At 41.1% G+C, this 25118-nt stretch overlaps 1 protein-coding gene across 2 annotated transcripts in view; it reads right to left on the reverse strand.

Moving 5' to 3' along the window:
* Positions 1-14165: 14165 nt before the first annotated feature.
* Positions 14166-25118, reverse strand: part of LOC141577999 (trafficking protein particle complex subunit 9-like) — a 110527-nt gene continuing 99574 nt past the window's right edge. For both annotated transcript variants that reach the window (XM_074366433.1, XM_074366434.1), the window contains one exon: positions 14166-18046. The gene's annotated coding sequence lies outside the window, so the exon portion shown is untranslated. The remainder of the gene's footprint in view (positions 18047-25118) is intronic.

Here is a 25118-nt window from a genome sequence, read left to right on the forward strand (position 1 = left end):
CAGGTGTCTTATTTCTATGTCCTTTGGTTTGGGCTGATGGCTAATCAGCATTAGTGTAGAAATTGTTGCTTGATATTACTGATCTATATTCTTTCCATGGATATTTGATTTATCATTGGATTTTAGGGAAGATAGTTTCTTTAAAAAAATTCTGGTAAGTAACTTGTGGGGGATACTGATTCTCTTGGCCTAGAATTATAATGCTTAATTTCTGAATAAGTGATACTTTCATAGAGCTCAAAATTCCAAAGGTTTGAGTGCCACCACTGTCCCGAAGCCTTTTATACTTTTCTTTGGGGGCACTCAGAACTGAGTGTGTGTGTGTGTGTGAGTGTGTCCTTCTGAACTTAGTTTAGCCTGAAATGAGCAAAGAGAAGTACCCCCCATTTTACACAGATGACTTTCACAAATTGATACCTTTTAAAAATATATGAACTGTAATGTTGTAGAATTTTACAAGAGGCAGTGAACTTCAGGGCTGTCAGCAATGCAGGCAGAACAGTTGGAGGGACAGCAGGTGCTCGTGCTCAGTGACTGAAGTCACACAACATCCACGGCCACCTCTGGTTAATCTTATAGAGTTGTTGCTGTCTGCAGGCATTCAGGGATGTGCCCCCCTCCCCCACCAAACATATATATTAGGAAAAGTGTTGAGACTCATTATAAGAAACAATAAAGAATTAGTAAGGGAAATTGAGTTTATTGTTTTTAAAAAGAAAAATTAGCATCCAGGTAGTTTAATTTCAGCTCCTAATAGACTGATTTGTTGACATTCACAGGGATGCATAAACACCTGCAAGATCTTGGGTCAGCACCGGAGACTCTGAAGCAGCAATCACCACACACAAAGTTCACTGCTGCCCTTGACATCCTTATAGAATTACTTGATTAAGAAAAGGCCATAGATGTTAAATATCATCATTTTGAGAAACCAGTTCTTTTGAAATCTTATATACAAATGTAACTGAATTGGATAAAGAAATGCTAAATGTGTAATAAAGTATCCAAAGAGGTAATGATTACTGAAAATACCACAAATTGAAGAGGACCACAGCATAATGTGCATATATATTTTAATGATCTGGAAGAATCAGCTCAGCAGTATATTCGAGACATCTAGATATGATGTCAAAAGGGGGTGTCTTTGGATAGCTTTTTGTGAATGTTAGAGTGAAGTCAGGGTCAGGTACAAAAATTAGGTTTAAAAGCAAAGGTGAAACAGATTTCTTTTCAAAAATCTATTGTGTCTGTTAAGAAATCATCAAATCCATGGGTCAAGGTAAGAAAAAGAAAAAAAAACTAGTGACCACGTGACTGTTTCAGGAGCTGGTAATAAAATGACAGTTGACAATTGTGTAAATTAGATATGTTCTTGGTGCCCAACTGACCCAAAGATTTTTAGTCCATGTGGCAAAAATATATCAAGGAATAAATAGTGATCTATGTTTTGTCAGATCTTTTATTCCCCCTTCAAGCCTGCATTGTGATTGGGAAACTAAGAACTTCTACTGCAGGGAGGGGGATTTTCAGAAATGGAATGTCCCCCAACTGAGAAAATAAAGAAAATGTAGCCGTACACTGTAGAGACACAGTGAGATCTGTTGAGCCAGATGACACTTGCTTTACTGTCAACTAGTAGGAGGTGCAGGTTTTGATGAATTGGGTACCATGTTGCTGCTTTTCTCAAGGTATTGCCCAAGGCTCTTGAGAAGCGATGAATTGGGGCCAAGGAATTAGCCTTCGATTGCCCTTTGCCATGGATGTTGTCTGTATTCTCCAATTTTAAGCTTTAGCTTAGACAAGTTGTAGCGTCTTGCCAAGTGAGCTACAGACAGGAAGTGAGTCTTGAAGCATACGGCTTTTTCTTCCTCACTGCAGCAGAGAACCACTGCATTGGAGCATCCTGAGATGTCATCGATGGTCATTTTTCATGTTAGGAATCAGTAAGGATGCTATGTCCACATGGATGAGGAGCGTAAGATTTCAGTCTCTAAAGTGGTAATGATGGGTTGACCTTTTCACTTAAAGAGTCTCACATCAACAAATGCGTGTCTGTTCTGGACCAAGAAGAAGCAAGTGTTTGAAAAAGAATAGCTTGAAAGGTCAGTGGGACATGTCAGGCATCTTCTTCATGTCTTCAAGTTCGGGTATCAAAAATGCTTTTCCTATCCTGAGTGATACTGACAATTTGCCGTGCTCTGTGCCTCATGAATACCAAAGGCTTTCCTAAATAATATATCTAGAAATGGTAACATTCTTGATATGTGTTAAACCGGGGGAGATGAAGGAATTAAAATTAGTTCCAAATACTGATTTTTTTAAGGATATCAATTTTATAGAAACTTTTGAAGAATTAAAGTGACAGAAAATTTCAAAGCACTTTTCCTTCTGGTAAGAAAGGGTTCTGTATTCCTTTACTGATGAATGTAACATAGAATCAGTACTAATATTGTTTGTATTGTACTTAGTGTTTACAGAGTGATTCACAGATATTCTCCTATTTCATCTGTGCAATGACCTCTGGAAGGTAAGATTTCCTAGTTATGCTTTTTAATGTCTATTTTTAGCTCTGTCTAAAAGCAGATTGATTGAGCTCCATTTGCTCAGTTTAGAAGGCTGGACTGATTAATTGTGTCAGAACATTCCAGGAGGCAGAGGAAAGGAAGAGACATGGGATCTACATGATGGAAACTGCTCCTGAAATGATTTGAACAGCAGTCTTAACCATTTTTCCCAAGGCTGGAAACAGAACACAACCGAAGACATGGAAAACAGGGAGCCCATGTGACCACAGCCTTGGCATGTATAGTCACGGCTGTACTCCTGTGCCTTAGAGAGGAGGATGCTTTTGGTCTCTGTTCTACAAACTCTGTTTTGCTTCATCTCCACAGTGTCTTGTTTTATTGGCATATGCTGAAACTTGATTTACATTTCATAGCATTAAAACAAAAATCAAGATCTCTTTATCATTTATTAACTATTTGGTAAATAGTTTTTGGTGAATATTGAACTTTATTATTAGGTCTTACCATGCCAATGTACAACACCTAGTTCCCCAGATAACAGCAGTGGCTTAAACATGCTAAAATTGTATTTCCCTCTTACATAAAGAAGTCAAGCAATCGGTAGCCCAGGGCTGGTTTGCATGATGGCCACTGGGTCAGAGAACAAGATGCCTGTTATCTTCAGCCCATCAACATGATGGCCCAAATTGGCTGCCTGAGGGTCAACCATCAGGTCCACATTCCAGGAGCAGAATGGAGGGAAGAAATGTGCTTCAGTTCCCTTTTGGGATGGTTCTGTAAAGTCCCTTGTAGCTTTCCTGCTTTTATTTTGCTTTAGACAGAGGGCTGAGAGACAGCTTTCTATGAGGTAAGCTCAATTCAGGACCAGCCATCTCCCTTGAGGGGAGGGGAGGGAGTGGGCGGGAAGGAACCTATCATCCTGCACATGGTGTAAGACACCACGATGAGCCGCCGGGGGCCTCTGCAGTCCGTCCATTGCTTCGGGCTGCACTGAGCAGTTGGTAACGGTTGAGATTTTCACATAGAGGTGCGTGTATGCTGGACTAATTGCTCGGTTCATTTAAACTAGAGACGACCAGAGCACGTTGGAAAACACATTTGTTCTCACCTTCTAGCCAGTGACCCTCCCGCCAGGTTTCTGTCCTGCTGTTCATTTCCACGTTATTTTCCAAGACTTCCGGAGGAAATGTAAGCAGCCTGATGCTCAAATGCTTTTCTGTGTGATTCCCCCCTTGTTCTTTGCAGGAACAATAATTTGCCTAGAAAAGAGTGGACGAAATTCCAACCCTCCATTTCTTTAAAGCTCTGAGATTTGGTGTTAGGAAATAGAAGAAAATTCCAGAAACACCCTTAAGAAACATTAATCTTTCAAATGTGATTTGGAACATCAAAGGACAATATATTTTATAGAACAATTTTTAAGACAACAGAATTGGCAGTAAGTTCACATAATGAAACTTCCACAAATCTTTATATTTCTCCTGGAAATTCCTTGGTTCTTGGTGTAAATTATTAGTAATTAATATCAGCTTTCTATTCTTTCTCTTCCTGTAGTTGTAGAGTTCACATGAAAATAGCTCCTTGTGTCACTGAGAAAGCCTCCTGGTCAGCCTTCTAGTTAAACAGCATGTGTGCTTTTCGGTGGCAGGTGTGCTAAATAGTTTTCAGGCACTTGAGGGATGCCCATCACACCAGCACTGCGGGAGCCTATTTCTCACCCACGACCAGGTGAGACCCTCCTTCCTTCCGCTGCCTCGCCCAGGCCCCAGCATTCTGGTTCTTTCTCATGACCCATTTTCATAAAGTTCAGCCCTGCACCAGCCGAGCAAGTCTTGGTTTCTCAAAGACCAGGATCTTAGTTCTAGGTTTCTGTTAAAGGACAGTGTATAAAATCAGGAAACTTTATATGTCTTTTGAGGCCTCAGGATCTCTGCAATTAAAACAAGAACTTGAGTTACAATACTATTCTTTTCCACTTCTGAATTTCTAAAACTCCACACAATAGCTTTTTTATTAAGTAGCTAAAAATTTCTCCAGAATATATTATTCGAAGATTCACAAATATCTGTTTATTTATATTTAAAGATGCTATATTTAAGAAATGGAATAATTATTTACTTTTAAAAAATAATTTAAGTCAAGAAATATTTGATACTGTATGTTTACTATGAGTTCAAGTATGTAAGCTTAATTTTTGTGGTACTGTCAATAAGGCACACAACGTGAGAGTTCTGGGTTAAGTTTTATCTGGGGCAAAATGAGGACCAGAACCCAGGTGACAGCATCTCAGAGAGCTCGGAGGAACTGCTCTGACGATGAGGGGGAGCTCAGCATTATATGAGATTTCATTGTATGCGTACGTGCAGTCAAGTATACGTTAAGTCCGAGGCTGCTGCTAGTCGAGGAACAGGTGTCTCTGTTAATGATTTTAGTGCTTTTCTAGATAGGAGGAGATGCAAGAATTTGGGCTCATAAAATTTCCTGAAAATGTCTAAATATCTGAAAGATTTTCTGCCCATTCTCCCAGAGCACAGAGCGCCCCATTCCTGAACTCCACACAGAACTACTTTCAGAGGGTGTTGAAGGTCAGCAGCTGCAGTGGCTCATAACTTAATCAAATCAGAGGCAGACGGCACGTGCCAATTTTTAGTTGACAATATGTATATATTGTAGGAAAAAATTTACTTTTCAACCCTACCCCTGTTTTACTTTTAGTTAGAGATCACCTGATAACTGTTAGATGACTTAAGTCAGACGAGGGGTTGAAGGAGTCGTCTCTTGAGCCAGCCAGTGCTCTATGTCAGCCTCCTTGATCACATTCAATTTTCTTTCTCTTCAAACAGCATGCATCTGATTTTATGAAGTTTGGAGCCTGTCCTGAGCACATGGGGTCTGGAAGTGGCCCTGTTCCTGTGGTCTTTGTTTATTCTGTGAATTATTGTGTGAATCTTTATGTGCCCAAGCTTCATCATAATTTCAAACTTAAAGGATTTAAATATGGGAGATGGATGCCAAGTTCTGGGAATAGATTTTCAGGATAACAGCCAGGATTGGTAAAAAGTAGGGAGAATGGATACAGCCTTTAAAAAGAAATGTTATTTTACAATTTCTGGCAGATAAATTAAAGTGCTTGTTGGGATTCTGTCAGGAATGTTTAATTGGGAGACCTATCTCCCATTTTCATGAAATAAAATAATTTTATTATTTGTTTAGTGCCTACTGCCTAACAAATAAGTATCCCCTATGCATATAGTTTTATCGTTTAATCTCTACAAAGATTCCCTGGAGAACACACGTGTCACAGGTGAGGGAACCAAGATCATCCAGGGTATGTGGCTGGAAGGCAGATGGGCTGGATGGCTTACCCTCCTTCAGGCAGAGACAGAGACACCAAGGTTTATTGACAAGCTTGTTGTTGAAGTTGTTTATTTAATACTTTGCTTCCTTGATGAAGTGGATCTGTTGAAATTGTTTATGTCTGGACTATCTTCCCCTCTCTCCTCTTCCTCAGGACTTCTTCTCATTAGTAGTATGAATTCAGCCTGAACTGATTCAGGAAAATCAGAAAATAAAAAATTAGCCCACACAAATGTCTGATAAGTCTTTGTATTTCAGTACTTCCTAAAAATCTTAGAAACACAAGGAAGGTGTGTTACCTCGGGGACTGAGTGCATTTGAAGTGTGAGAAATGTAAGTGTGATCTGGTAAAGGCACAGGCTCTATAGACAGTGATCCCTGTTTGGATCCTGGCTCCCCTAAGTACTGGAAACATGACCACCCAGAGCCTCAGTTTCTTCAAGTGTTAAGTGGGCTGATGGAGCTCACCTCCAAGTGGCCAGGTCAAAATGAGATGGTACGAGTGACTCTCAGGCAGAATGCTTGTCAAAATGCTAGTTGCTCTTGCTGCTTTATAATGTCTCATTAGGTAATTCCGTTGTCCAGTGGCTTGCGAATACCTCCTCATTTGATTTAAAAAAAATAGCGTGCCCTAAAAATTTTAAAAATAAGGAATGAAGATTTACTGATTAATGCTGGGTGTATTTTTATAGGTCATTTATTAAAAAAATTGTAGGAGTTCTCTAAAGAGAATTTATTCTGTGTGCCTAGAATAAGATTCAGTTAAAAATGATTTTCCTTTAAATGCTTTTCAGAAATTTTCTGTGATATTTTTCTTGAATAGTAGTTGAAGATTTCTGAGGAGGTTTTACATTTAGAAAAGTTTATTCCTGTAATAATTGACACGTTAAATAAATGATTCAAACCCTGGACAGCATAAAGCCCTGGCTTTTTTTTTTTTAATATATATAATTTTGGTGGTTAGTGCTATGACATATTATTATTTATTAACGGTTTTGATTTTGTTTCTGGGTTGTCCTAGGTTTCGGCGCATGTGCCTTGGAAGGTCTCTCGGGCAAAGATGCTTATTTAAGAAGGATGTCATTGTAAATGCTCTCAAGAGGATTAAACAAATTCCACAGCAAATAAATGAACATGTTTGGAAGGTTTTCCACCCTCATGTAATTTCCAGAAAACACACATGATTCACTTGCTAAACCAAACACACAGGTACAGTAATGAGCCTGGCTCACATGACTGGACAGCACGGAGGGAGCCTCATCTATTGGCGTGGGTTACGCTGCAGGAAGCGCAACTGAAATTTTAATTAGAATTTATTTCCAGCGAGTGCTGATTCCGCGTTTTTCTCCCCAAATTAAGGAAGCGCCCTCTTTGCCTGGCCATCAGTCTGCAAAGCCACACGGCTCACACACTCCCCTGTTCATCAGAAGGCTGGTGGAGTCAGTTTGCTTGGACACACTTAGCTACACTCGCAGCGGGGATCATCAGTCTCTTCTGTGTGTTCACCTCCACGTGCAGGGGAGAAAATCGACTTTTGCTGCCGACAAACGCTAATTGACTACCAGTTGTTTCAGAGGGACTGTGATGTTGAAAACTGGTATCCCTTTCATTTTTATATGTTGGATGCTGACAAATTGCACGGCCACACCCCCACTGTAAGTACACCCACCAGGGAGGGTGTCGGAGTTTGAATCTGTGTGTTTTAGTATTCAGATCCTGGCACTGGTCAGCTTTCAGTGTTCTCGCTGGGTTTGGGAGACTATTTCTCAAGCGATTTCTTTGGCTACCAATAAATTTGCAAAGCCGTCTCCTTCAGTGGAGTTCCGATGAGTTGAGTTGGGAGGGGCATGTGAAATTGAGGAGGGCAGAGAGGTGCAATGAAAACTAGCCACCATCTGGTTACCTCTCATTTTTTATGGGCCAAAGATGCTTGTCTTCTTTTCTTTCCTACTCCATCCATCCCTTCAGGTCAGGGAGTCGTCTTCAAGAATTTCATCCTAAAATGTAAAGTAATGATGAAGGCACTGTGTTTCTTTGGTTGAATTTATTTGATTTGCGTTCATTGTTAAAGATTTTCTGGTGAGGTTCTTATGAGCTCTTAAAAGCTGGAAGAGCTGCAAAACCAAGGAGAGAAAGTCAGAGGAACGAGTCAGCGGCCCCTGTGAGGTCTGCGGGACGAAGGCAGGAGGTGGGGCAGAGGCAGCACCGTGGCCACCCCTGCAGCCCTGAGGGCAACGTGCGCATGTAAAGCCAGCGTCTCTTGTCACCATGTGTTCTAACAGGACTCCCACTAAAGGAATGCGAGATTTGGGGAGGCCTTACCTTTTACCCACTGGTCAAACATCTTTAATACTGACTGTATTTATTCAAGATGACACAGAGATCACCTGCAGAGCGTGAGGGAGTGGTGCTTGCTTCCTGTCTTGCCCGCCGCAGGCTCACTCATCAGATACCTGATTCTCGCAGGCACTGCAGTGCCCGTTGGGGGAGCTCTGCTCCTGGGGGTTTCTGCTCCTGTGGGGGGAGCTCTGCTCCTCGGGGAGCTGGGCACTGGAGTGCGCACATTGGAGCCGGTCGCACCAGCGCTGATAACTCTCTACGTGTTGTGCCTTTTGTGTAAGTAGTAGAGGTGGGATCCAGAGTCTTCCTGTGTCTACGGAGCTCTCCAGCAAAGCCAAATTGGAGGAAAGAAAGAAAATGCCTACTGTTCCATGACTGTGTCCTAAGGGTTTAAAGCTCATGCGGAGCACACGTGAGATCTCATTCAGTAAATACTCTGGGGTCTTTTCTCTGACTTGTCATGAATTTGGCATTCTCTTAATGTTATTTCTCTTAAAACATGTCTAAGCAACCATTTTTGTGTGATGGTTATTGTGCGTAAGTGTCCTGAAGAAGCTGTTGTGGCTGGAAGTGTGGGCATCAGTGGTACCAGAATGTTTGTTGGCCCTGGGGGCTGCCCGAGCTCCACACCATTTGTTACCAGCAGTCTTTCAGATTGCATCTTATTCCAGAGCTCACTGGGGCTCCCATCTCTCACTACGTATCTTGAGAGAATATTTGTTCAGAGGGGAGGGGACAGGATGCTTCCAAGTCTGGGTTCTGGGGTTCCCTGTCTAAAGGTGGTACTGGCACAAATCCTTTATTCATGGAGTAATGAAGCCCCCCAGTCTCGTGGCTAATTGGGACTCCCTGTCCTTCTTCATGTTTGGAGACGGAGGGCTTGGGTTAGGCCCCCAAACCTGTTTTGGTGAGCTTTCAGCCCTATCACACTAACTGTGTTGTCCCGTTTCAGTCACATGACTTTGATTTTTGCTGGTAAGTGTGACTCCTGGACAGTGCCTGGGACTTCCAGGTTTCCCCTACAGTAGGGACACTGAAGAAAGTTCACCCCATATGGTGTGTTCGGGGGCCTCGAGGACAAGTAGGGACACACAGACAGATATCTGGATGGGTGGTGATCAGGCCCGAGTCTTGGAAGAACAGAGATTCCATTACTGTTTTAACAGTGAAATTGAGGGAGTCATTCTCGAAGGTCTGATGCAACTGAGATTAAAATTATTATATGGTTTTTTTGTTAGCAGGAGTGGTTTTTAACCCTTAGACCCAGTCCCCCCTATTTATAATAAATATTTTGTAACATTTCATTTCTGGTGCCCGGAAGTGAACGTCATAGAAAATGTAACCTAACTATAAATATGATAAACAAATAGGTAGATGGAAAGATGTGGTGCCTAAATTCTTATATTATGGGGTATTTTATATTCTATGCTAATTAGTGACCTCTCAGGACAAAAGGCACATACAAAGGGAGTCACTTCTAATAAACTATTTTTTCAAGCCTTACCTAAATGGGAAAAAAGTGGCTTCAGAATGTTGGAGCACCTCCCATGTCCCAGGGGAAATCTCCTTGTCAGAATTAAAATTGCTGATGGTGTCCTGTCCTAAGTGCTAGCAAATGCGTTTCGGAAGCTACCCGGAGGCTGACTCCGGGGATTCCTTCTCCGTCGCAGCAGTGAGGGAGCCTTGCCTTTCCTGACCTCAACCACAGAGGCGATTTTGAATCTCTGAAACTGCCATACCAGTGTTTATCACAACCCTCACAAGATACATTGAATAAAGTAGAAAACTTTAAGTGTCTCCTTTAGGATAGAAATAGGGTATAAAGAAATAAATTAAAAATTCTAGTGCCCGAATAAGTGCTACATTACACTGGCTGCATCGTAATGTTAGAAAACTACATTACCGCTTTACATACCACATCTTGCAGTTAGATTTTATTTATTTTTTTTCCCTAAAGAAAAAACCACCATTTAATGAGTTCTTGTGTCAGAGGTGACGAGCAGAAAGCAAGTGTAAAACCAGGAATCGTGGTGCTGGTTTGTCTAAGACCATCTACGTCACTGTGCAGATCATCTTTACTCATTTTACTGCACTTTTTAGAATCACCTTCTCACTTGGAAAAACCCCTGTGTCAGTTGGATTTGTTAGTAAAACAATTCTTTTTCTTACCTAGACCATCAGTGATGTTTTCAAGATGATAAAAAAATTTGCCCATGGAATTTAAACAGTTGCTTGTTCTCGTAACTCATGGCTCACGGTCTCGTATTTGTCACAATTGGAACTGTGTTTTCTTTCTGCAAATTCTCATTGCTTTGGTGACGCAGGGACACTTGTCCTTACTGGATGGAGTATGATAGTAATTTTTTGCATTCTCTCCCTAAATCTGGAGTCCTGTGTTATGTTTCCTGTTAACTTAAAAAATAGGAATATTGTTATTTACCTAAATATCTAACCTCACACCAGTGGTGCATATCAAATTGGTCCAAATAGGAATTCCAATATTAAATGAGACAGTAATTTCACAACCCACTTTTCCAAAAATTTGGATTGATGGTTCAATTATACCAGGGACATTAGCTGTTTTAATTGAATCAATCATTGCTTTCTTCAATAAAATTTTCCATTCCATCTGCTCTTTTGGTTTATTGTTCTTCAGTGTTTCATTTGCTTTCTTTCCCAAAAATATATGATTTTGGCTTTTGTCATTGAAAATCCTTGCTGGTTTTGCTACCTCATGCTGGAGAGGAAGGCTTGTGACTGTTTTATAGTCACTGGTTTCATGGTTGTATGAGTGCTTAATGCCACGTTGCAGGGGTGTGGAGACCTAATGAATTGTGTACATAAAAGGCTTAGTCTACACTGAGTGCAGGGTTAGTGTTCGCAGCCCATGTCATCAGTATCATAATTAATCCATTACAATCATCCTCTATTAATCAGTTTTATCCTTCTAACGTCTCCAGGAGAGGAAATGTAGTAGTCTAAATGCAAATCTTTGCCAAATTTTGTCAATTCATAACATTTAAAGCTTTGCTGTCAATAGGACTGTGTGCTTTCTGTCCCTAATTCTGCTTCTCCTGACCCAGGACGCGGTCTCCACAGCTGATGATCCGTGAGACACTGGATTCTTGAACCCATGGCTCTGTGTGTTTTGAGACATCTGGGTACTTCAACACTGTTTTAGGGTCTTTGGTTCCCACCTCTTCATAGCATTGCTGAGATGAGATCTGTGGGTTCACCCTCATTCTTGAGTGTATTGTGCATTTTTTCTAGAACCAACACACGCCATCGTGGCAGCACTGCTTTGACCACGTGCTGGGACAGCGTGTGCTTGTCAGTTCTTGGGTTTAAATTTTCTGTTCTAATTTCTATAATGGGGTATATTGACAGATACACTCCATGTAAACAGAAGCTCTGTGGGGTTTTCAGCAACTTCTAAGAACATAAATATTCCTGAAGCAGCTAATCTTCCTCCCAACAAGTGAGGAGCAAGCTGGCAAGTCCTGGGTGCCTGTGGCGGCCAAGCTGTGCAGCCCAGGCTGCTCACCGAGGAACAAGGAGAAAATCTTAAAAACCTACTTCCATGCTGTCTTTCACAGAATCTCAGAAATGAACGTTTTAATATCTAAAGAGGGGTGATTTTTTAAAATAAATTTTTTATTTTTTTCCTTTTTCAGTTTTATTAGGTAGAATTTTTACAGTTCAAATTCACATACACATATTGCATGCAAATACATATATAGAGCATACTGCATTTTTTGTTTACATATATGTACTAATTATTGTTTCTAAGAACAGATTAGAGCTTTAGATTTTTAAAATTAGTTACCAGAGGTTTAAGGACATCTACAAAAGAATAAACAGAATATGGTAATCCAATCACAAAGGAGAGTCAGATGTGCTTGCATATATTCAAAAAATCAAAACAATATTTAGTTCATTTGTGGTCTTATTATTATTGCTATTAATTTTAGATTCCCCATAAATGAAGTCATATGGCATTTTTCTTTCTCTTTCCACCCCACTTCACTTAGAATGACAGTCTTCAGGTCCATCCATATTGCTGCAAATGGCATCTTTTATGGCTGAGTAGTATTCCATTGTATATATGTATCACCTCGTCTTTATCCAGTCATGTGCTGATGGACATTTGTGTTGTTTACATGTTCCCTGTTCTATGTCCCTTCTGGCAACAATTACGGATTTTAAATATTTTCCACCTTAAAATCCTTCCTGAAGGAGATGTGGTAACTGGAATCAAAAACAGTTACAGCACAGGGTTGTGTGTGATGGGCCCTGGGGGCTTGGTAGGAAGGTTGGCAGAAAGGATTTCAGATTCTGATCAAATGAGTCCTCCTCTTGTAGCCCTGCTGACCGCCTCTCTCACGGCCTGCCCTACAAGTCTGATCAGTCCCTTCTGTGATTCCTACTGTATTGTGCACAAATTTTGTCCAATTGGTGTCATCCAGTAGGGACCTTAAATGAGGCACCCAAGCTCCTGTGTTGATTTCTTCCATCAGCCCTTAAATTCCTTGGGAGCCAGGACTGTCTCATTGCCCAAGGATCCCTAATTCCTAGTGAGATGCCTGATAAAGCTGATACTTAACAAGCACATGGGTCAAATGGAAAAACCTGATCAAAAAAAGGCCCTCATTTTTCAGACATGCCTACTTGAACACATAGTGTAAAATGGCATGTCTTCTTGGATTTGCTGTCAAATACTTCAACAAAGGACAAATAAAAGAACAAAGGTCTGAATAAAGGAAATATGGAAAAGTTTGTGAATTCCTTAATCAGGGTGATGGGTGATTGTACTATACTTACTGATGTATACATAAGTTAGTTTATAATTTTACTGTCATTAGCTGAATGGCAAGTATTAATACGTATTAATTGAAACCCTTAGAACTGAATAAACTTACCCCACACAAAATCATTAATATCCTAGTAGTTTGTCTTTCAGAAATCTTTTCCCACAAAGACAGGAAAAAAGGGAAAGGCAGATCCGTGGAGTATTTCCACGTTGTCCAAAGACCAAAGGCCGATACAAAAGAAGAGATTGTAAAAAAGATAAAGAGGCTGAAATTAATGTCCGGAAAACCTAGCTAACAATCCTAAATGGCCAAACATAACTAACCTCAGCACTGCTGCATCAAGAATTGGGCAAATAGCACCTAGTGGATTTTTTTTTTAATAAATAAATAATGATCCAGTTCCTACCACAGGCAATTATGAGAAGACTGAGTATAAGTTCTAACACCAACTAGTGTACAAATCATAATTTCAACTTGATTCAAACTGCTTCTTCTATAAAATTTGAATCTTTTTATACTTAAGACAGATTTGTGGCCTATGACCTAGTGATAAAATTTTCAACTGGCTTGTATTAAAAAAGTTCACCATAGTGAGAGTTTATTACATCAAGTATTCCTTTTTGGGAAACCCATGTGCCTTGTTACCCTCTTTCATAAGATTTCCTGTGGAAAATTCAATCCTTCATTCAGGAAAAGGCTGAGCAATATATTTCATGGAAAACCTTCATAAACTGCAACACAAGAAAATGAAAATGAAAGTGAGCAGCCCGTGAAGCCGGCAGACACACAGCGGACGGCTGTGTTCCCGCCTCGAATTTCTGTAACCAGCAGGGAAAATGTGCATTTCAAGAAATAGACATAAACACATTTCAGGACCTGAGCACACAATTTCCCTTTCAGGGTTTAGTGGGCTTCCATTTAATTCTATGAGAAATATTTAAAACAACAGAACAACAGCTGAGATAGGGTTTAAAGTAACTTTTATGTCTTAGTGAAAATAAAGCCAACTGATAGTTATCATTTTTACTTTATTTAATCTCACTCTCTTACTTTACCTCCCAAACTTCCTCCACAAAATGATGGTGAACATCCCCTCCTGTGTCAGAAGGCTAAGTAGAAAGTACCAATCAAATGGAGGTGTGCTTTGTTGTTTATTTTTCAAAACAAACAAGTTTCATTCATATGATTTAATAATTAAGATCAGAAACAAAGTCTACTCAATAAATGGAAGCCAACACATGTCATCATAGCTGCTCATCAGGTTTGGCCCCACGTTACACACTTTTACATGGACATGTGCCATGTGCTGTCATGGGAAACGGTGAGTGGGGACAGGGCCTCTGCTCTCACAGGGCACACAGCCTGGTGGGGGAGGTGGTGTTCAACCATTGCCCTTTTTTTAATGTACTTACAAATTATGGGAAATGCTATTTAAAAAGAACAAAATGAGTCAATGAAAGTGAAAAATACAAGGACAGTATTTAGGCTGAGGGAAGACAGGGAACCTCTTTGAAGAGCTGACACTCCACTGAGACCCAAAGGACAACTCCGGTGCAGCAGGTGAAGGGCAGGGAACCATTGATAAAGGGCTGATATCCAGAATATACCAAAATCTCTTTAAACTCAACATGAAGGATGAACAACCTGATTAAAAAATGAGCAAAATGCCTGAACACACACCTCATCAAAGAAGAAATCTACATGCCAAAGAAGTCTATGGAAAGATGCTCCACAGCATCTGTCATCAAGGGGATGCAGACTGAAACAGCGAGGTACCACTGCACACCTGTCAGAACTGCCAAAACGCAGAACACTTACAGCACCGAATGCTGGTGAGGATGTGGAGCGTCAGGAATTCTCATGCATTGCTGGTGGGAATGTAAAATGGCCCAGATACTTTGGAAGACGGTCTGGCAATTTTTTACAAAACTAAACGTACTCCTAACACATGATCCGGCAACTGTGCTCCTTGGTGTTTACTCGACGAAATGGAAACTTATGTCCACACACAAAACTGCATACAGATGTTAATAGCAGCTTTATTCATAATCACCAGAACTCAAAAGCAACTAAGCTGTTCTTCAGTAGGTGAATGGATTAACTGTGGTCCAGCCAGAAAATGGACAATTATTTGGTGCTAAAATGAAATGAGTTATCAAGGCATGGAAAGACATGGAGGAACCTTAAATGCATATTACTAAGGGAAAGAAGCCAATCTGGGAAGGTTCCGCAACTGTCTGATTCCAACTGTATGGTGTTCTGGGAAAGGGAAAACCACAGAGACTAAAAGATCAGTGGCTGTCAGAGGCTAGAGGGGAAGGAGCAATGAATGAGGTGCAGCACGGAGCATTTTAAGGTCACTAAGACAGACTACTCTGTATGATGCTGTGACGGTTGATACATGTCATTGCACATCTGTCCAAACCCACAGAGTGCACACCACCAAGTGTAAATCCTAGTGTCAAGTCTGGGCTCTGGGTGATGATGACGTGTCAGTGCAGGTTCACCCATTGTCGCAAATGCATGCTCTGGTGCAGGCGTCAATAGTGAGGAGGCTGTGGGGACAAACTGCAGTTCATACACTGAATCCAGCCCCAGACACCGCTGTTAATAAAGCTCTGTGGGTGTGAGGAATGTCTGGCTGCTCTGGCGTCTGAACAGCAGAGCTGAGCAGCTGCAACAGAGATCAGGAGGTTTGCAGACCCTGAAATACTTACTCCCAAGCCCTTGACAGAAAAAGTGTGCTGAGCCCTATTCTAAACGAATCAGAATTCACCCTGATGAGACAGGACAGCAGGGCCCAAACCAGGCATGGTTAATGGGACTGAAGCAATGTTTTAGTTCCAACACCTTTGCTGAAGTCCTGCAGATCCAGCGACAGACTGTAGCCAGGAAGCGTCTGCAGAAGGAGTCGGTAGCATGCCTTCCCGCCAGGCTCCGTAATGCCGGGGGCCGCGCGCTGCACGGGGGCCACCCGCTTGAAGAAGGCGGACTTGCGGTGGAAGCCGATCAACTCATAGAGCTCGGAGAGGATGCTGCACTGCTGAATTCTCTCCTAGGAATGCTGAAGCACAGGGAGAAAAGCAACAAGCATCTGAACGAAACATGTAAGTGAAAAAAGACCCTTAAAAAATTTTCCCTTAAAATAGAGACCCAATGACACAGGAAGGAAGAGGAAGGCTGACTTCGTGCACTGATGGGACCGGATGCAGAAATGCATGGAAGCAGCGCTGTGCAGACGCTCCAGACCTCCTCTGGGCCCCACCTTTCCACGTTCCGCCTCTCCTTTTACTAGAAAGGCGCGTATTCCCTGAAACAGAGGAATCTGCTACCTAAACATGGGACACAGAGAAGGGAAAGAGGAAAAGGAAAGGAAAGTAAAGGAACAACAGTTCATCTACACCCTAGTGTTTGGGCGGGACTTTCACCAAACACACAACCTCTCAAAGCACAGAGCACACAGTGAGAGGCTGACAGATTGACTGCGAATTCTGCTCCTTAAACACCAGCTACCTGCCAGCACACGCTGTGCCCGTTACTGAATCATTACAATCATTTCAGAAACTATTACTACCCCGGCTCACAGGCAAGGAAATCTGAATCTCGGGGAGGATTTATTATCATCCTGGACAAATTCCCACGGCCAAGAAGTGTCAGAGCCTCCGGCAGACCCTGGACTAAAATGCTCCTCATCACCACGGGCCCTGAGCCTCAGGCTGAGGCCACGTTAGGTCTGCCCGGGCCCAGAGCATAAGTCTGTGGGACAGGGAGTGGTCCCACTTGAAGTGCCAGGCCAAGGCCCTCAGGAACCTATTTAATGAAACCAAATACCCAAACTGATTTCCAACGCACTTCCCTGTCCGGTAGGACTGCTCGGCACATCTGGCTTATCACCTGTGCACAGGCTGTGCAAGGGGCCCAGACAGTGACGTGACGTCCCCATGGAAGTGGCTCAGAGACCGCTTCATCACAGGACAGACTCTCTCGGCTTCCAACGTTAACTCTCCATTCCATTTCCAACTGGAAAGTAAGTTTAGACTTGTTTTCCTCTCCAGAAACAAAGACAGTGGTAACATCAGCGGGAAATTCAAGACTGAGGAAGAGTCTCTTGGCCATTTGGAAGGATAGGCTGGGGAGGGAACAGAGATAGGATCAGAAAGACCAGTGTTCCAGTCCAAAGTCTGCACATCACTCGCTTTGACAGTTTCCTTATTAATACAGGTGATAAAATCTAATTATGATTGTTGGGAAAACTAAATGAAATAACGTATGCCACTAGCATAGGTGTAAAATCCTAAATGAGTGTTCCAGAAATGGACGTGACCATGGTTAGATACTGTCTGCCAAATCTTGTGTGCTAAGCTCACATCAGCCAGCCAGAGATGTGCCAGAGAATGCCTAAACAGCCAGCAGCCTTCTCCAACTTGGAAACTCACAGTGTCCGAAGAACAGGCAGCGGTGGATGCTTTGGGACACTGTGGAGGTAGCACTCCAGTGATGACTTTAAAAAGCTGGGGAGAATTTAGAGGACCATACAGTTCAAATAGAGTAAACTCATTCCATGTCTACAAATATTCATCTGTAACCATGATGATTCAGAGAGGAAATACATATTCAAACGTACATCAATTTCCCACATAAGTGCATCAAAACAATTTGGAAAGAATGTAACTTTCTTCTCTAGATCACACAGTGGGGATTACGAGGTTTGTACTGAAAGCCCTACATGTAAATCATATGCAAAAGTAACTGGGTCCATTATCAGTCATCATCATTTGAAGGGAAGGATGGAAAAGAACAAAGCCAAGCTAATACGCTCCGGTATTTTGTTGGGTTATGATGTCACAGCGGAGACGGACAGGTCATCAAGGAACCACTCTGCCGTGATCACGGAGCCAGGGAGCGGGATGGGCGGCAAGATGTAAGGCGCAGCCGTAGCTTGGCCCGCGCTTCTAGGCAGGTACACAGTCACTTCGACAAGGTGTCAAAAGTGTATGCCAACGTCCTCATCACCTGTCATGCATTAAAGAGAAATGGAAACCTATAAACGGCCAATAACCTCGGTGGGTACACCGTCCAAAGAGCAACGTCACAGTTTGACAACTGGCCATCCAGTTTCCCTGGGCTTCATTCTTGGAGAACCTTAAAAACCACTCCTCTGTCCTCAAGAAGTGCTGCCTACATGTCCTATCTTTGGCTCAGGGATACAGCACGTTCACGTGGACTTTAATTTCTGCACAGATTTGACTGTCTTTCTCCAGGTTCACTTGTCCATTCTGAAGAGGCCTGAGTTAAGTCCAAATTCCATAAGATCAATTCCCTCCAGTGACATCTCAACGAGCCTGCAATTACAAACCAACTGAACAGGACTGTCCTCAGCTAAAAATGTCACCTGCCCTTCACTGCTTTCTTAATCTCCTGTCCTGGCTAATTGCAACAGACTAACACCACCCTTCACCAAGTTCCCCAACTATGTCAAATAGAAAGTAAGGTCCATAAAAGAGGAGACAACTCAATAGTCACCTCTGAATTCCTAGCATATATTAATGTCAATAAATAGAACTATGATTATGGCTTCTTTCCTTTAAAACCTTTCTGATTATTTAAATGAGACCATGGAAGGGAGGTGTTTGGGTCCAGTATCTTGATCCAGAAGACTCTGGAGATCTTTTTTCGGAATGGCTGCCCACTGATTCATTCAAAACACAACTTCTCTTTCCGGCAGGAGCTGTGATTTTCTGCCAGGAGTTTGTTGTCACTCTCATGCCAGAACAGATTTAAACTAAATACTTACATTGGATATGTTATTTTTCCCCGCTTCCAAAAAAGTTGACTTTCCTTACTTCCTTGCCTTGAGGAATGCTTTTTTACTTTTCTTTCTAATTCACAATTTATAAAGCAGGATTCTCAGGATGTGCTTGGCCTTACATAAGAACAGCCATCCAACTCCCAGTGTGAGAGGCCTGGGGCTCAACCCTACCCTCCTGTCAAGGCAACTGAAACTCAGTTCAGGAGCCAACTGGCCCCCAGGGCTTCTAAGGTTCACGTATCTCCCAGAATCCCTGCTTTCTGGTTTGACTTGGCTTCTGAGGATTTCCCCTCACTTTCTTGACAATTAGCTGTGCAGCTTGAAAGATGAGGAAGGAAGGTCTTATTTCTTAATCAGCATTTTAAGGAACTTATGTAATGAAGATTTTCAAGAGTTTCTAGAACCCTCCATTGCCGAGACAGAAAACACACTAGATATATTCTAAATCTAGCTATCATGTGCATTTTTTATTTGCTTTTGTTTTCTAAACTGCTAACAGACATTTTTTAATTAAAAAATAAAATAAGGCCTCAAATAGGATAGAACATTGAAGAGGAAACAAAATTAAAGGGCAAAGACAGAAAAATGATAAGTACTCTACAAAGTTAATAGAAAGAATACACTATAGATCAGATCAGCAGTTCCCAGTAACAGCTAATTGAAACCTGACCATGAGGTAAAATGTCTCTCCTGTCAGGCGACGACCAACAGAAAACAGAATTAAATCAACAAACTAAAATTCTAAGTCTGGCGAGGTAGAGAAGTCTACCAGCTAAATGTGTTTTCTTCTGGTAAAGAGGGAGACTCACAAGATCTTTCCTGTGGAGCCTGAGCCCAGGTGAGGATGGTGAAGTGAGCTCTGTAAGTACCCAATTAGCAAAGTGAGTGATGAATAAAGAGACGTGAGCTTTGATGACAGAGATGATGCTACTATTCACTTGTCCTGTAAGTATGTCTTCACGTTCAATGATCAATACCTTGGCGTCCTCAGGGATTGAGATTATAGGAAAATGCACAGCCCGGGCCTAGACATCCTCTGTGATTGTGGCACTGCAGTTAGATGTTTCAAGGGCACCTCCAACTCCACCTGCAAAGAGCTGACTTCATGGTGCTCCTCCCATGGCCGTCCTGCCCAGGGCCCCTTGTCGGGGTCAAGGTCTGTCTGCGTCTCCCAGCTCAGTCCCATCACTCACAGATGTGACTGGACCCCTCCTTCAGGGCCCAATTTCCTCAGTCAACGAGTCACACCACCCACACCTCAACTACCAGGTTCTCACTGGCACTCCCTCAGCACTGACTCTGTGCTGGGGACCACGCTGCACATTGTGTACACGTTATCTCACTGGATCTCCACAGAAGTCCTGGGAAGTCGGTATATCACTGCTTCAATTAATAAGATAAATTGTTTCACTTCCTTGAGTGCATCATCCAAAGTGACACGGCTACTGAGCCACAAAACTGGGACTGAAAACCACTTGAAAATTGAACACTGCTACACCTCACAGCCACCCTACTCTGACTTATCACATCACCTCCTTCCGAGCCTTCTAAATATTTCTAATCATTCTACAAGACAAAAGTGATCTACGAGAGCACCCCTCTCCCCTACTTAAAATCTGACAATGACGTTCCACTTCCCTTAGGAGAAAGCCCCACCGGCCTGAGTACAGCCCAACGGCCCGGCATCTGCGTTCCCTGCACGGCCGCGCCACCTCACCCACCACGCAGCGCTACACTTGCCGTGTCCAGGACAGGGATGCTGACTCCGTACAACCCGGGGCTCTTCTCACTCAAACAATGATCACCCTCTTCAGTGCTGACTCTCAGAAAAATGTTTTCTCTGGATGAATCAGTATCTTTTTCCTTACAACTTCCCATCATTGATAATGAGCTCCCCCCAAAAGAGAGAAAACCTAATACTCAGACTCCTTATCTGTAAAGTGTGAATAACAAGGAAATATGAGAGATTTTAAGCGAAATAATATTCATGTGAAGCTAAGGGACAATTCCCAACATACAGTAAGCACTCAATATGTGCTTACTTAATATTAATAAAATAGATTCCATTCCAGAAACCTTAAATCAATGCTTTATAGCTTTGTCCAAAAGACTACCAACAAACTATTGGACGAACCCCTTTGAGCAGATCCACCCAAGCGTACTGGGATAGGTAAGACTTGACTCCAGTTATAGCTGCAGCCAACCAGCACTACGGGGCGGGGGCAGTTTGCTCAAACTCTTACATGTTGTTTGAGCATTTAGTTGTAGTTATTGAATAAAGACAGGTATTATATAGTCAAAGCTCCTGAAACATAAATCTTCAAAGATTGATGCAAATTAGTTTCAAGTACAACACTCTCACTAGAAATTATTTGAAAATTATAGTCTTAGCTCCTCCACACATCTAAAGGGCATTTTCTTAATGTATCTGACTATAAAAACTGAAAGGATTGTTTAAAAGAAATTAAGATGAAGCCATAATGAATAAGCTTTCAGTATAATCTGCACAAAGCCCCAACCAAGGGTCTCACTTCTCACTTCCACATAGGTTTTCAGGTAGCTTAAATTGGGTCTTGGTTTCTTATGACACGGGGGTGGGAAGAATTGTGGATAGATTTATGTAGCAAATATAAATCTAGGGTATTTGCTGTGTAGGAATCCTAGAAATAAATAAATTGATATATAGTCCCACCCTTAGGAAGCTCAGCCTTTCCAATTACAACAGCATTAAAAATAAAATTAGAGATACATTTAACAAAATTTTACAAGATTTGCACATTGAACATTTTGAAGTATCACCAAAAATAATTAAAAGATCTACATATATGGAAGGTATCCCATGTTCATGGAATGGTAGACAATATTGTTAAAAATGTTAAGACTCCCCAAAGTGATCTACAAATTTAATGGAATCCCTATCAAAATTCCAGCTGACTTCTTTGCAAAAATTGAAGAACTGATGCCAAAATTCATATGGAAGTGCAAGGGACCCAGGTCAGCCAAAACAATCTTGAAAAAGAAGAGCAAAGTTGGAGGACTCACTCAAAGGTTACTACAAATCTATAGTACTCAAGGCATTATGGTACTGGCATAAGTTTGAATGCATAAATCTATGAGACACAATAAAAAATCCAGGGGGGAAACTTACATTTACAGTCATTTTTCCAGAAATGTGCCAACAAAACTCCATTGAAAGAATAGTCTATTCAACAAATGGTGCAGAGACACCTGGGTATCTGAAGGCAAAAGAATGAATCTGGAATCTGGACCACTGTATTTTATATAACAAATAAAATATTAATTCAAAATGGATCATAGACAGAAACGAAAAACTAAATGTATAAACTTTCTAAAAGAAGACATAGTTTAAATATTTGTGGTTCAAGGATATGCTATGGCTTCCTAGATACAATACCAAGAGCACAAGTGAAAAACAAGAAAGATAAAATGGACTTCATCAAAATTAAAACCATTTGTTACAAAGGACATCATCAAGAAAGTGAAATGAAGGGGAAGGGGGTAGCTCAAGTGATAGAGTGCGTGCTTAGCAAGAAAAATAAAATGAATAAATCTAATTACCTCCCCTAGAAAGAAATTGTTTTAATGTTTAAAAAAACTAAAGTGAAACGACAATCTGCAGAATAGGAGAAAAATTTTGCAAAGCATATATCTAATAAGAGACTAGTATCCAGGATATAAAACAAATGCTTACAACTGACCAATACAAAGAAAATCGACCCAATTTTTAAATATGCCAAGTATTTAAATAGATACACAATTGGCCAATAAGCATATGAAAAGATGCTCAGCATCACTAGCGAAATCAACATCAAAATGATATCTGATTTTACACTCACTAGGATGGTTATAATCAAAACATGGACAATAACAAGTGTCGGTCAGGAGGCAGAGAAATGGGAACCCTCAATACGCAGCTATTGGAAAGGGTCAATGGTGCAGCTTCTTTGGAAAAGCCTGGTGTTTCCTCAAAAGGTTAGAATTATATGGCACAGCAATTCCACTCCTACATATAGAGTCATCCCTCAGTATCCTCGGGGGGTTCGTTTCAGGAACCCCCCACCCTGGATACCATAATCCAAGGATGTTCGAGTCCCTTTACAACCAGCCATCTGGATCCATGAAGTGGAAACTACAGATATGGCGGGCCAACTGTACAGCCAACAGAATGAAAATATATTCTCACAAAAACTTGCACATCAATATTCATGGCAGTATCATTCAGAGTAGCCAAAGTTTACAAACAATATCCATCCATCAATGAACGTATAAACAAAATTACCAAGAATAGTCCCACAAACTGTTGGTCATTGAATCTTTGACAAAGGAGGTGAGAATATACAATGGAGTAAAGACAGCCTCTTCAGAAAATGGTGTAGGGAAAACTGGACAGCCGCATGTAAATCAATGAAGTTAGGCTACTCCCTCACAGAATACACAAAAATAAATTTAAAATGGCTTAAAGACTTAAACATGTAGACAAGACACTATAAACCTCTTAGAAGAAAACATAGGCAAAACATCTGACATACATCTCAACAATGTTTTCCTAGAGCAGTCTACTCAAGCAATAGAAATACAAGCAAAATAATACAAGTAGGATCTAATTAAACTTACAAGCTTTTGCACAGGAAAGGAAACAAAAAGACAATCTATGGAATGAGAGAAAATAGTTGCAATAAATGAAACTGACAAGGGCTTAATTCCCAGAATATGTAAACAGCTTTTACACTTAATAAGAAAGAAAAACAAACAATTCAATTCAAAAATGGGCAGAAGTCCTAAAGAAACTTTTCTCCAATGAAGACATACAAATGGCCAATAAGCACATGAAAAAAATGCTCAATATCATTATCAGAGAAATGCAAATCAAAACTGCAATCAAGACTCACCTCTCACCAGTCCGAATAGCCATCATTCAGAAGTTCACAGACAGTAAATGCTGGAGAGGCTACGGAGAATTGGGAACCCTCCTGTACTGTGGTGGGAATGCAGTTTGGTGGAGCCATTGTGGAAAACTGTATAGAGGTTCCTCAAAAGACAAAAAATTGACTTCCATATGACCCTGCAATCCCACTCCTGGACATATATCCAGAAGGAACCCTAACTCAGAAAGACACTTTCACCCAAATATTCACAGCAGCACTATTTACAGTAGCAAGATATGGAAACAACCTAAATGTCCACTGAAAGATGACTGGATAAAGAGACTGTAGTATATTTCTCCAATAGACTACTATTCAGCCATAAAATAATAATAAAGTAATGCCATTTGCAGCAACATGAATGGACCTGGAGAATGTCATTGAAAGAAAAGAAAGCAAGAAAGAGAAAGAAAAATACCATATGAGATCACTCACATGTGGAATCTTAAAAAAAAAAATCAAAAAACAAAGACACAAAAAGATAAACTTATCTACAGACCAGAAACAGACACAGAGACATAGAAACCAAACTATGGTTACCAGAGTGGAGAGGGTGTGGGAAGGAATATATTGGGAGTTCAAGATTTGCAGATACTGAGTATGTATAGAATAAACCACAAGTTTATACTGTATAGCACAGGAGAATATATTTAATATCTTATAGTAACTTATGTTTAAAAGAATATGAAAATGAATACAGGTATGTTCCTATTTAACTGAATTGTTGTGCTGTACACAAGAAACTGACACAACATTATAAACTGACTAGACTTCAATGAAAATATTTTTAAATAGAACAAAAATGAAAAAAAAAGAAAAAGGATATTATGAAACCAAAAGAATAAAGTACTGACTCAGGCTACAATATGGATGAACCTTGAAACTTTATGCTAAAATAAGCCAGACACAAAAGGACAAATAGTGCCCTTTAAAGTGAACTGTATCTAAGCGTTTACTGTACTACTTCTGTAAATTTTCCGGAGGTTTGAAGTCTATCAATATCAAAATAAATTGTATTATTCATTAAAATCATAAAACGCTTCCTCACAGGAGGGCTTTAATTATTAAATGCAGAAATGCATGTAAAGCTCCTGGAAAAACACTTTGCACGTCCACACACAGACACTGCTGTCACTGCCGCTCAGAGGGTGGTGCCAGCGCTGATGAGGGCTGCCTCCACTCGCTGCCCTGCAGACAGGAGTGAGGGCCTGGGCTCTGACAGGCAGGGTGAGCGTGACCCTGGATCAGACACAGCCATGCCCCAGACTCTGCGTTACCCAACTTTCTTATACAAACTGCAACATGTAATGTAAACACGCTACAGGGATGTATC

The sequence above is a fragment of the Camelus bactrianus genome, chromosome 6 (assembly GCF_048773025.1).
Source record: "Camelus bactrianus isolate YW-2024 breed Bactrian camel chromosome 6, ASM4877302v1, whole genome shotgun sequence".
NCBI lineage: Eukaryota > Metazoa > Chordata > Mammalia > Artiodactyla > Camelidae > Camelus > Camelus bactrianus.